Genomic DNA, 14,337 nt, shown 5'->3' with positions numbered 1-14,337 from the left:
TGCCCTTAGTGGATGCACCACACCTGAGCATGACAACATGAGAGATAAAGCAAGGAACAATCCTCCTTTGTTCCCATATACCAGTGAGATTACAAATCCAGCTGGAGGAGGCAGGAGGTGGGAGGAACATTTTCTTAGTGTTTCCTGGTGGCCATTTTAGGTGTTAATTGCAATTACCCAGCGATTATGGTACCTCATATTGGAGGTGTAGGTGAATAACTGGGGTTTGGGTATTTCCCTGCTGGATCCAGACACACAGAAGGGAGGTGTAGGAGTTTCTGTCACCACACCCAAACCCTTTGTCAGTCTTGGGCCAGAGCGCCCAGGGTGATTAATTGTTAATGATGGAGGAGCTGCATTGTTTGTCCACTGAATAAATAAGGCATATTTTCCAGCTCTTTCTTCCTCCAAGTCTCTCAGCTCCTTCCAACTTCCCCACATAACTCCTTTTCCTAATCTCCCCATCTTTTCTGTGACTTTCTTCTGCTGTTTCAGCTCTGGTGGGCAATTCCCAGGGTGACAGAAGGCTGTCCAAGAGCAACCTGAATGTCCTCAATGCCCCATACAACTCCCTTCCTAAAATTATCTGTGTCAAAAAGTGATGGTTTTGCCTTTTTGCAATGATCACATTTAATTATTAGTTAAATATCGAGGTCAACAGCCACTCCTATCCGTAAAGAAACGCTATGCCTTTTAAACAAGCAGAGCTGGAGGGCAAGGGCATTTAATGATCAAACCATCTGCAGAAGAATTGACCTTTCCATTTGTCCTTCAAAGACAAGGTTGCCGTATTTTCCCAGAACCTGTGATCTATATAGCAAGTTGGTGTCCTATTAGGGTGGCTGGTCCTAAGGTGTCCATGTTTCCTGCCACCTGTTTCAGAAACTGCCATGGTTTCAGCATCCTTATGGAAAACAATTCAGTCATTCCATCAGGTCTTTCCAAAAGCTGGAATGCAGTATGATGAGACACACCAGAACCCATTCTGAAAGCAGTGTGCCAATTAAATGGACAGACCCTGAGGACACTCTGAATCAATATGTAATAACAGTGGTGGTGCATGAAGCTTCCATACCATCAGAGCAGCTCTGTGACATTGATTTGTGCCAGAGAATAACTGGGAAGCTTTCCTCTCTGTAAATCCACTCCCTAACCTGGCAGACTTTTACAGCATAAAGTGTTTGTGTAATATTAGTTCTAGTTTCTCCTATGTATTCTCACAGGGATACATGTATCTAGTCCTCTTTGTCGTGAGTACATCTCCTTTAGAATTTTTTTTTTTTCTGCAAGAGCTTTATTTGGAAAAAAAGTTAATTTTAATGACAGTTTTATGATGTTCAAATATTAGAGTCTTTTCTTAGCAAAGGTACATGTGTTTTTTCTAGCATAAAAATGCATGTGTGCAGGGTTCTGGGAATCAGTGGAAATTATGTTAGCAAGAACATGGGTCTTGTTCACATATTGGGAAAGCCAGTGCTGCTATTGAATATAACTCTAAACAAAAATAAGCTGGGTAGTATTTTTCACTCACAGGCCACCCAATTGAGAAATCTTCTGACCATCACCATATCAACAAGGAAAACTGAGAAGTCAAGTGCTTTGGAGTCAGACTCATCTCACCATCTTCAGCTGTCCAACTTCAGCACCATCAACTTGACACTGAACCGTCATGGTTTCTGTGGAAATATGAAGTCTACAATTATCTATTTCTATCCACAGGGTTTTAAGGGAGCCCAGAACTGCCACTTACAGTGTAAATACCCAGTATCAGCCTAGATAAATCCTGTGTTTGACCCCTGAGATACTCAGTAGATCTCCAGACTCCCAGTCTTACCTCCCACCCACCTGGGAGGTGCAGTGCACAGTGTATATATATATATATATATATATATATATAGCACCAGTCCCTGCTCAGCCTGTCTTAATTAATAACAGCTTTATTATCTGATGGGGACCAACAGAATATAACCTGTGACATAGAAGGCTTCTGCCCTGAGGATGTTTCCCTGTAGACAGATGGTAAGCAGAAAATATGCCAGAAATTCTCTGCCTCAGAAGGTTCCCTTTCAGGCATTGGTAGCTGGTGTGGGCACCAGTTACAGAAGAGATCTTCAAGGCCAAGGCAGCATGGAAAACCCGCAAGGGAAAAACATGAGACCAAAAAAGGGGAAAAGACCTAAGCAATTAGTATTCTCTAGTGAGGGTTTTATTTCAGCCTGTCGCTCTCCCTCTTTGCTTAGCACCATGTGAGAGAGCAGCTCTGCCCAGGGAGATGTAGCATCCACACAGGCAGGAGAAGGGGTGGGAGACAGCACATACTCAGCTTAATTTTACAGACTAAAAACAGATTTCAGCAGCTGACGTCATGACTGGTATGAGGTTGGTGGGGATGTCGGCAGCAGAGGCAATAATTAAACCCTTGACGTTCTGGCCAGAGGCACGGTCATGTCCTGCTTCATCTGAAGCAGAGTTGGTCTAACACAGCAGAAGCCTTTACATAACGAGGCCAGATTTTCACTTTTGGAGCAACAGTTTCAGAACTACAGAAACTACAGATAGGATTTGTCGTTACTTATGTGCAGGGGTGTGAGTGCACTTCTGTTGCCTTCTGTCTCGCACCTCACTGGGTGACAAGTATGGGAGTGAAAGCTGGTCTTGCAGACTTCAGGCTTCCATTTGCATTCCCATTTCCTCTGTGCTTTCTGTTGGGATAGCAGAGGTTTGCACTGGCATGTGAGACATTTTCTTATTGCTCTCTATAACTGCAGTCGCATTTCAGAAGTGTTTTGGCATGTTGCCCTACTGGCAGCCCACAGTCGCAGTAGCAGCTTCTCAGGCTGAAATGTTTTTGTTGCAATGCATTAGCCCATCTCTATTATTGCACAAGCTTTTCCTTTCCCCTCACTTGCTCTGGCCATATCAGGAGGAATAAACCTTTTCCAGGGAATCTTGAAACTTTTTCAGCATTTGGAGTGAACTTGAATAAACACTTCTTAGGTAAAAAAGCTGAATTGGAAAGACTTAGTGTGTTTCTTGACTTGTTCTGACTGACACCATCTCTTGCAGATACAGTATTACAACAGCAGTAGTGCAGCAATACACTTACAATGGCTTGGTGCATGTAAACACGGTTGTTTGAAGGGGGAGGAATCATACTGACATGCCTTCTGACTCCTCATATGGTCATTGCCTATCCCATGAGTGTGCTTTCCTTGTAGACACACTCACCCAGTGGTTTCCTGGAAAATAGAGGCTTAAAACTGATAGGCATTTTCTAACAACACTTAAAACTGTGGGATAATTAAAGTCAAATGCTTTAATTCATCGGTTCCCTTTTCAAGTAAAACCATTCAGCCAGAGGAAGAATAGATGACTCCACGTGAGTTCATCAGCTGTAAATCCAGGGTGTAAAGTAAAACAAACACATCATGAAACTTCAGCCCTGTTTTTTTCCCCACCTGTTCTTTAGACAATTCATCTATTTTGGAAAGCTCATTAGTTCAAGACTTTAAAATCAAGGGCTATAAGTGAGGAGCAAGTATGATATGCAGGCAGAGGACACTGAGGTCTTAATTTGAAGTAGGGGTGGGAAATGTTGGCATCCTTGTTGAGGAATGAAGTGAGCCAGAGAGCAGTAGGCTGGGGGGACATGCATGGTTTGGGGATCACTGCCCAAGTTCACAGCATTTATGCAGACGCTTGCCTGTAATTATGTATTTAAACACAGACCCGAAGATCTTAAATACGTGCACAAACCTAAAACTCTAAACCTGTCACCTCAACGTGTGCCTATATGATTTTCTGAGTCAAAGCCTGCACAGTGAGGTGGGTTTGGTGAGAGCATTGCTGGGATACAGGCTCACAATGATTGGGACTGGCAGTGGAGAGCTGGAGTCTTTTGTAGGAACTCAGCTACAACTGTCAGAGTCTGTAGAAGCCACAGTCTCCAATTAACATCTTTAATCTTATTATCTCGAGCCTTTTATCTTCACATTTTCTTGTCTGTTTGTTTGTTTTCTTTAAATTTGTTTACATTTACCAAACTAAAAGTTTTTCTGGAAATGCTGGTATGGCTTTTAACTGCAGGAGTGATTCACAGAGAATAATTAATTCAAAGATCTTGGCATCTCTTTTCCTTGTTAAAAAAGGTGGTGGATATTCTGTGATTTTCTTGAAAGATTTTTCCCCCTGAATGTGCATGTTTACACTCACACCCACACAGACTCGAACACATTTGCAAATGCAGACTGTTCCCTCTTCTTTTGGAGCCTTTAAGTTCTGGAGCAGCACATCTGACCTGTACAATTAACCCTTTCTGCTATGTATCGCCTTTGTTGATGTCTAAAAGCAAGACAGCTTTTGAGGTTGGTGAGGCTCATCCTATAGGCTTTTGTCCACACCTTAAACTTCTTGTGCTTCTTGCACTGAGCAGGCACATTCAAACAGCAAGGAGGATCTATGCCCCATGCTAACTGCTGCAGGAGTGGTAATTTCAGGCTCCATCTAAGACACTGCTGCTTGGCCTGGGTTCAAACTGGCCAAGGAATTAAACAGCACTGATTGTGTCCCAGTGCCCAGGATTGTTCCTCAGTGTTGTTTAATGTATTAAATATTGCTGTTGATATAAAGGTTATAGTTGCTCTCATTTTACTATCTATTAGCAGCAAAAGGAGTGAGTTCTACCTCAGACTTTGTAAGCCCTCAGGAGTATTCTTAGGCAATAAATTAAGCCTGGACCTTGCAAGTCTGGAAAACAAGCTCACACAGAGCATAAGTGGTAAGATTTCCTCAATGGCCCCATAAATGAAGTCTCTTGGAGTGGCTTCTCACTGTAAATATTTGAACTATTTGCTTATTAGAGCTCACAGTTTTATTTGAAATTTAGGCACCTAAAGAAAAAAACAAGGTACTAAACACCTTTGAAGAGTAAGATCTTATTTTTTCCCTTGTTCTGAACAAAAGGTCACTTATGCAATGCCAGAATTCCTGTAGCTTAGTAATTTCCAGTATTATTTCAGAAGTTAAAAGCTATGATGCTACTTTTTAATCACCATCACAGCATGACAAAAATCCTACTTACTTTGCAGTGATGGTCATACCATCGCAATACTGACAGTTCCCTTGGGACCTGTGCAAGGTAACAAGAAGGCTGGAGGTGAGCTAGGTTCAGCCAAATAAACACAAGGAGCCCATAGCAGAATAGGGAGTCACTCTGTAATTATACTCCAGTTTTTTCTGCCTTGTCTATGAAGCAGAGTCACTGAAATAGGAGACCTTTTTAAAATTCAGGGAGGACCAAGATTATTATAACTAACTATAACAACTCTTGGCTCTTTGAGGGCATTTATTCAAATGTCTTCAAGCCCTTGCTCTTCACAAAGAGAGATAAATGTAATTATCACAGTTCTAAAGTGAGGAAAAATGAAGCTTAATTAACTACTCGTGGATATACAGCAAATGAGTACCAGAGATGGGAACAGAAACCAGTTCTCCTGACTTCCTCTGGTACTTGAATCCCAGTGCCATCTCTATCAGGTACACACCACAGTAGGATAGGCAAGACAAAAAGTACCACTGGGTCAAAGCTGAGACCACAGACGATCCCAAGTCCAGCTGAAGTATCTCTGGGATGCATCTATTGCCTATGGTCTGACATTTAGTGAACACAGCCTGGAATGAGGAGCATGCATATTGTATATGTGAGAGACCAGTTTGATTGTCATAGTGTTGTTGTACCAACAAACCTAAAGTTTACTTGTGGGAAAGAGTTACCTGCTGAGGCATCACTCACCTGGCTGCTCTCTGCTGCTCCACCACTCCAACTGTGCCAGCCAGGGACTCCTGGCTTTATCCAAGTCAGTGGTTTAGGATGCAGTCATAGTGATACAGACCCTACACCATGCACTGAGGGTTCTTGGTTTCCAGCATCTGTCACTTTTGTTCCAATGGCAGGAATGTTCAAACAGGCTCAGACAGGACCTGTGGCCGCTGAGCCATGCACTGGGAGACTCCTTGTTCCAGAAAACTGAGCTGCATGCCTGGAAGAAGAGGCTGTACTAGGAGCCACTCCTAGTACACCGGAGATGAGATAAACCAGGCACTGATTCCTCAAAGGCAGAATTTAGCTGTTGTCTTCCCGAAAGACTGATGACGGAGAAGGATAGCTTTAAAATGTTCTGTTCTGAATAAACAGTGCCAAAGCAGAGAAAGGGATATCTCTTTCACCCCTCTTCCTGACTTTGGGGCAGGATTATTCAAACTCTCTTTTTCCTCAATACCTACACAGCCTGGGTGCTCTGTCTTCCTTAGGCACTGCCAGCTGTCATAACAGCTCTGGTAGTCAAGGTGCTCACGGTATCTCCACAGGCTCTGTGGAGGTTTATCCACCTGTTTGTCTTAGGGTTTTCTTTTCCTATGGTTGTGATAGAAGTTGTCTCAGCAAATGAGGAGAATTCATTGCTACACAACTGAGATCACTTTCCTGTTTGGGTCAAAATGTAACCTAGACTTTTCAGATTCCACTTGCTGTGGCTTCCTGAGTGCACTGGTGTGTGTCTGCAGCCATTTATCCAACTCCAGGAGGCAAATCAAGTTAAAATGCTCACAACAAGGTTTTTTCTGGCTTTTACTCACGACTTATTACATTGCAGCAGTGAGGCTTTCAAGACAAGAAGGTATTTCTACTCCAGGCTGAAATAACAGGCTTTAGCACAGCCATCACGTGTCTTGCTGCTCACAGTCTGGGCAATATCTGCTTTTGCTGAGAGTGGAAGTAGGTACATCTGATGCAAGGGGTGACTTTGATGGCAGAGGGAAGCCTGTAAATGGGAATCATAGCTTTCACTGCCTGTTTAGAAGACCTACTTAGCATTTGCTCAGCTTCCTACAGGAAAATGTTATTTTTATCCCACTAAAGCTTAAAGGAGAGCAAAGAAACCTTTGAAAACTTGCCTTAACTAGGTTGAGTCGAAGTGGTCACTGACCACTGGATGCTACATGCAAATGCATGCATGTATATGTAGGTATCTTCTATTGAAGGTTCTCCAGTGTGGCTTTATATTCAGTGCTTACAGGTCAGATGGCACTTACAGATATTCAAGTGCTTGAAGAGAGAAGTGGAGACACTGACTCAGTGTTCAGGTGCCAGCCTGATCCATCATCCAGATATTTTCTTCCAAGGAAAAATTTCACAACAGAAGTAATTAAAGTGCTTATTTGTGAGAAACAACCTGAAGACTGGAGGGAGGACGAAGGGAGAGAGGGAGAGAGGAGCAGCAGTAGCCACCACCTGAAGGTGGTGTGGGTGGAGATGCTGCTGTAGCTCTCCTGCATCCCCTTCCACTCTGCAGATGTTAACAGCTGTAAAAGGAGCCCTGGGTGTAGTTCAGGTTTTACTGTCGTCGCTGATTCCAGAAGCTATTCTGGAATGCCACCTGCTGGCATTTTTCCTGTTAACTACCCTAGAAATGAACTGTTGTGTGGTCACATCCCAAGCCTGGAAGCCAAGAGACAAAAGTTGACCTTTTCCGTCCTTTTCAGTGAATGTCCTTCTTGTTTTATTTGGAGAGATGTTGCCCCGAGGCCCTGTGAAAAGTCCAATTATGTAAGGGGCAGACTTGTTATGTGGGACCGGGAAGAGGGATGCTGATGCCAAAAGAAGCTATGAGAATGGATGCGGGTGAAAGAAACAAGGAAAAAAGTAAAACAAGAGAGAAAAAAGTCTGCAGGCACTAGTGAGGGATAAATGAGGTCTTCTATCAAGCACTAGTCTAGATGGCCCTTGAAAAGGAGTTCATCAAAGTTCATTATTTTGCTTTTTCCATCAAAGTTTATATGGCAGAGATTTAAAAAAACCCCAACATCGTTCTAATTTTTAGTTGAAACACTTTGGAAAGGAAGAGGAGGCACAGCTTCTGACTGCTCTGCTCTTTGGCAGCAACACCAAAATCTGCAGCGCTGATGTTTATAGTCCCTGACAGTCCTGACAGCCAGACCAAAGCAAAGAACAAAGGCCCGTAGTGGTTAGTCGCCCTCATTCATGCAGCAGGCAGAGCTCTGCATGCTGCTGCTGCAAGCAATGGGAATAAACCTCCCAGCTGCCATTCTGTTCATGGATACAGCTGCTCCTCCAGCTTCCTGGTTGTGACCTGCTACAGCTTTGAGGTTCCAGTGAAAAAATTCCACCAAACTCCCAAAGCACTCAGAGGGTCCCGAGTGCTCTGAGAAGCCCCAATGGGAACCTCCACCCAACCCTCTACCCAGAAGCTTTAATTGACCCCAGCCCTGAGCTGCCTCGCAGGTGGGTTGGTCTCTGGTTTTGCTGTCGGGACGGGCCCTTGAGGGGATGTCTTGTATCTTGTCTCCAGACCCCACTGATTCAATGATTGCACCCCCAGGTGACCCCTGAACTTGGGCCACCCCTTTGCTGTGTCTGGGGCTGTTGATGGAAGCTGCTACCAGCACCCAGCTCTGCTCAGGGACTGTGCTGTGGGTGAGGGCATAGCCTGTGCTGGGTCTCCTTGTCCCCTTTCATGGGACAATGCTGCTCCCTGACATAGATAAATGCTGCTGATAATCTTCCTTTTTTTGTTGCTCAGGTAACTATCTCCTCCAGGGTTTTTTCAAGAGAAGGCCCTCCCATTAAATTTTATATATATGTATATAGTTCTATAGTCTTCTTCTGTTCATAGGATGGTCTCACAAATTTTCTTTTAGTAAGTGCTGTGAATGAAATGTTTTTTCTGAAAATCACTGTGTTGAATGATGGTGAAATCTTGCTGTCTGTGCCATGAATTAATAGTTTTGAGCAACAACCTCTAGCCTTATCCAAATCACAAAGATCCCAGTATAGTCTATTTGGGAGGCCTTGGTGTCGCATCCTTCTGGAATGGTCTGAGCTCTTTTCCAAGCTTTTCTTTTAAGAGACCAATGAACTTCTGGGTGTAAGTCTGATTCTCACTGATGGTTGGGAGGGCAGAAATATAACTGAACAGGACTGTTCTGCTGCTGCTGTACATCCAGTGGTCAGAGTAAACCATCCATACCTGCAGAGATCCTGCTGGCATGTCTGAAAAGCCTCCTGCTCATGGTCAGGTAGGGGAGGCTACTTGGACTTTGAGGGGTTTTGTTTAGCTTTACATATTTATTTTCCTATATGTTAGATGTAGAAGTTGATGTATAAAAGATTTATCTGGTATGTGGAGCAGCCTTTGGAAGTGGAGCTTCTTCAGTATGGTGCACTTAGGGTGTGAGCACTGCAGAACAGCTTTTAATATTTAGAATTTTATGAAGTGATCATGATGCCTCTTCCACCAGTAAAGCTGAAATTCTCTTCTTTCAGACACTTTCACTTTCTGTTGTACGGCATGTTGCAGAAAAAAGCTTTCACTTCTGTGCCATATCATCCAGGGCTCTCCTTTCAGGTGAACACTGCCAAGTGACAGATGTGTTCCTGCAGAACACTCATATGCCTTGAGAGCAAATCTCTGGCTCAGCAGCTTTCTCTGATTGGGAAAGTGCTCTTTTGGTGGGGAGTAAAATATGAGTAGATTTATAGCCTCTACTGATATAGTGTGATCTAGCATGACAGTCCTTTCATCATAATGAATGATGGATCTTGTTATTACTTTGTTTTACTACTGTAACAGGTAGGTTTGATCTACACTTGCCACAAAGGATGAACGTGTTAGGAAGGATAACACTGGAGTTGTTGTGGTTCAAACCCACTTAAGAAAATGCACTCTGCATGTCAGGTGTTTATGGTTTTATGTTGGTGGAAAAAAAGCCAAAATAAAAACCCTCAACCTTTTCTGTTTTAGTTTACTCTTTTCAGTGTGTATTTCCTAATTTTTGAAAGTGTAATTCCTGTGTTCTGCTTCTCACATTGTTGATGAGTTCTGTGTGGAAGTATCTGTGGTCAGAGCAAGTCTTTCAGCAATTGGCATGAGTCCTGATTGTCCTTGATTCACAGTGGGTGAGTTTTTCAATGCAGGTCTTAGTTTTCTGGTGTTTTAACACAGGAGCTTTGCAGGGCCATGTGGCAGACTGGCAGATTATGTAGCCTATAAATAACCTCTTTTGGAGTAATAACCAGTGTCTTTTTAAAAAAATACACTTGGTGAAAATGATCCTGTGTTTATCTGTAGGACCTGACTCCGTCACTTCTACAAGCTTTCAAACAAAGTGAGTCATGATACACTTCAACTTGTGTCTGAGCTTCTAAAGCTGATGAGAGAGGGGTGGGCACTGACTGGCCAGTCGTCTGGGTCTTGCATGGCCCACTTTACATGCCAGTAAGGTGCCTTAGTCTGCGAGATTGCCAAAGCCCTGTGCTGACGACACTTTCACACATTTGGAAGCTGTAATGCAGGAGAAAAGGATATTGTCCTATTATCCAGAGAGCTGATAGTTGAGCTGGCTTCTCAGGCATGACGGCAAGCTCGCAGTGATGGCACTACTGAGACTTTGTGGATTGTAGACTGCAGACAAGCCTCAACAGAATAACCAGATCAAAACTGCTAACACCTTAAGTTTCACTTAAAAATTAGTTAGTAGGAAGGAGGAAAAGGAAGAAGAGTCGACAGTGCTTTGATGATTGAATTACAAAAAGTAGCAGCCTGATAACGCTGTGAAGGGTGTTGGGGCTAAGATAACATAAGGTTTGAAAATATGTGGAAAATACATTAAGAGGCACCTCTCCAAATGTGCACAGGGTTTGGACTCTTACTGGCTTTTTCTGACACTTGTAGGAGCTCAGGCCTCATCAATTTGCTGCTAATCGTTTTTGAAAGAGGTAGCTGATCACATGTTTCTGACCTTTCTGGATAATTCTGATGTTCTGAGGTTTAGATTGGATATTAGGAGACATTTTTTCACTGAAAGCATTGCCCAGCCGTGGCATAGCCTGCCTAGGGAAGTGGAGGAGTAACCATCACTGGATGTATTTAAAAGATGTGTAGATGTGGCACTTGGAAACATGGTTTAAGGCTGGGTTAACATTTGGACTTGATGATCTTAGAGGTCTTTTCCAGCCTAAACAATTCTAATATCCTACCTTGCCCAAGAAAAGGATTCCAGTCCCTTCAAAGAACAAGCCAAAGGACAAGATAAGGCATCTCAGGTCCAAAACACAGGTTAGCCCAAATCACCAGCTGCACTGGGGTTTCACTGGGAGTAGGTTCCTCATGGGCATCTGCAGGAGCAGGCAGGCCTCCTGTGGTGGGTGGCAGGGCCTGGGAACATTTGTGTGTTGAAAAAGTCTTCTGTGAGAAGCGGCATTTCACCTTCTTGAGATGTAAAGCCCTTGTGTTCAGCTGACTTTCCATGGACATATCTGGTCTTCGGCTTGAAGGAATAAAAATACCTACTGAATGACTCTGGGGAGGCTGCAAAATGAGGTTCTGAATATATGGGTGTGCATGCACATGTCTTCGGTAACATGTGCATTTACTGTAGGCAAAAATTTACACCATTGTTTGCAGCTACGGCTTCCTTATTCTTCCCGCTAGACCTCCCTTTTTTCTCTTCTGACTTCACCAAAATTCCCACTTTGGCTGCAGTTTTCCCTTGTTGCTGCAATTTTCCATTGTTTCTTTCTTGCCTCAGGCTTAGTTTGTTTCTGTGAAGTTGCAGTACAAGAGGTCTCCATGGTTTTGACTAAGCTTAGAAGGGAACTGATGTTTTGTCTTAAATTTCTGTCTGAAATAATTTTTTTCATTATTTGAAACTTCCATGTTCTGAAAGTCTGGAAGATGAACATGGAGCAAAGGGAGTGCTTTTTTGCCTTCAGGAAGTAGCCAAATTATTCTGTTGAGTTATAGGTCTGAAGATACTTTTGCACATCCTTGTGGGAGAGGAGAGGGTAGACATTGACAGAAACTAGCTTTTGGAAGTGGCATTTCCTCTAAGGGAAAGGGGATGGGAGCAATTGTATGGAATACTGAGAATGAGACAGAGGAGCGGATGGAGAAGCAAGGATAAGGGATGTGGGAAGGAGGGTGAATGAAGCTTGTGTGGCAACATATAAATAAGAGAATCACTTAAAGGGGCTGCTGCCTAACATTTGCCACAACACACATTTTCAACCTCTGCATTTCTTCTGGCCAGCCAGAAGCTGTGCAATTTGTCGCCGAAGTTGTTCCCTCCCCTGGCTCACAGAAGTTAACAGCTTCCAAATTGTGCCAGGATCTCTCCCTGCTTGATGTGGAGGTTTTTTAGCAGAAATACCAATACTGATGTGAATGGAAACGCCTGGCTGAAGACTACAGAAAAACAGCAGATGTAGGGTTAAAGGAGTAGCATGTATTAATTGCTGCAGAACCACGACATGTGTTCCATGCAAATAAATAACCAGAGGACAAAACCCAGACTGGAGCCTTAGAGATAAGGTGACAAGATGATGACCCACAGTAGAGAAACAGTGAAATGCCCAGTTAAGGGTAACAAAAGGATCAGTTTTGCCTGAAACTCTTGAAGGGTGAGACACAAGATCATCATATCCACTGCTGAAGGGTATAAAATATGCACACTAAAATGAAGAAGAGCCCATCCCATAGATGCAGTGGAGTGGTGGTGTATCCTACGTGCTTCCTGCCTGTACCTGGCTGATCCTGAGCAGATTGATGCATACAGTCCTGTGCATGTGAGTATGTAGAAGGGAGAGTGGGAGTGGTAGGACTAACTTAGTGGAATCTTTTTCATAAAAAGTCACCTTCTCTACCTGTAAGGTCTTGCAATGAGTTTTGTTCCACTAATTTCCCACAGTAATGAGACTAAATGTTCTAGTTCTGCTAATAGTTCATGTAGGAGGTGATACAGATCCATATTATGATGTTTTATATAAACTCCAGTTGCCTTTAAAAAATACCTAGATAATTAGGTTGCAAAGTTGCTATGTTAAAGGAGTATTCCTAGTAAAGTGAGGCACTCAACTGCTGTGAATGGAAGTTGTCTGTTCAATCTTTGTGCTGCCCTCTTGTTGGAAAGCTGCTGCCATCCAAATATTTCTCATTTTCTAAATGCTCAGATTGAGAGATGCATTGAATGCTGCCAATTATAGGTGACATTACTCCATTGAAGCATATAAAGTGCCACAAAAAAAGCACCATAAAGAAAATCAGGCCACCCGAGTTACCTCTCAAGCAGGCTTTCTGCATGAGAGGTTCTGGCTGACCTGAATGATGCAGCTATAAAAGGAGGCAGTTCTCTGCTCCCACAGAAGTAAGAAAACCTTGTGCTCTGACCACCATTCAGGTGCCTTTCCTCCCTTTCTATATATCTCTCTTCCTGGCCATGCTGTGGCCATGTAAGCTCTGCAAAACAGCCACCTGTATCCAGTGAGGGCTTAGAGACAACTCCACTGCTGTCAATGCAAGGGGCTGGCTTTTGCTTTTCTCATGGAATAGTGGGGAGAGAAATAATTAAATGCTTGTGAAGCATTCCTGGGTGATAGTGATGAGGTATCCAGGAGAATAATACGTCTTTGTTCTTAAAATCAATAAGGATAGAGAAGTGACACTGAGCAAACAGAGTGCTGAATGAATGCTCTTGGTATTGTGATTCCTTCAGTGGTGGAGGAGGACATGGGACAGTCCTGTGAGCAACAGTAATGCCATGGGATTGAATAAAATAAGCTTTTTGCAATTAAGAAGTTTATAAATTGAGGATACCCAGCCAAATATGTGTCTTTGTTCTTTGCCGCTTAGCTCTGCTGTTTTCCTCATCTCTTCACAGCCATCCTGTTTGAAGGGGTGGGTTGTACAGGTGAGTTTCTGGTTCTTTGTGCCTTCCTGCTGCCATGCTCCTGATCTGATGCTGTGGATGCTGTCTGCCAGACATTGGACACTGCTGCACATAGACTCTCGGGTTGCCTTTGAAGAAGACAAACTTACCAGTCCTTAACCAGTAAGTGAGAACATCTGGGGATAATATTTTTATTACGTCTTAGAAGCTCAGTTTAGAGAAAGAAGTGCATTGTCTTTTACCCTTTTTCTCTCACAACAGTTGGCAGGGCTTAGTTTGAGTTACTTAAATGTTTGCAATAATGTCCTTAATCTAGAGTTCAATGAAAAGATTTGGAGATCAGTCAATGATTTTTAGCATGGCAGCTCAAAGTCTGGTTGAAAATATGAGATTAGTGAGTTCCTTACTCTTCTTGCTCCTTTAAACATAGGGATATTTCCCTGCTGTCAAAGGGTGGATCTGCTCTGCTCTCCAACAATGAAAAGCAGATGATTTTCCTTCTTAAAATATCCAAAGGGGATTGCTAACACAGATCCTCTTCACCGTGTGCCCATCTTAATGTGCACAACCAAATCCCATCCCTTCTAGCAGCAAGGA

General features: G+C 43.2%; 1 protein-coding gene across 4 annotated transcripts in view; it reads left to right on the top strand.

The window, feature by feature from the left end:
* The window catches only part of LOC106861670 (uncharacterized), a 36,445-nt gene that overhangs the window by 9,961 nt on the left and 12,147 nt on the right, over nt 1-14,337 (top strand). For 3 of the 4 annotated variants that reach the window (XM_014890204.2, XM_088160958.1, XM_088160956.1), the window contains exon 2: nt 13,732-13,902. The exons of the other annotated variant lie outside the window; for it this stretch is intronic. The gene's annotated coding sequence lies outside the window, so the exon portion shown is untranslated. The remainder of the gene's footprint in view (nt 1-13,731; nt 13,903-14,337) is intronic. 4 annotated transcript variants of the gene reach the window in all.

Source organism: Sturnus vulgaris, chromosome 3 (assembly GCF_052056855.1).
Source record: "Sturnus vulgaris isolate bStuVul1 chromosome 3, bStuVul1.hap1, whole genome shotgun sequence".
NCBI lineage: Eukaryota > Metazoa > Chordata > Aves > Passeriformes > Sturnidae > Sturnus > Sturnus vulgaris.
This window is presented reverse-complemented; position numbering and strand designations above follow the sequence as displayed.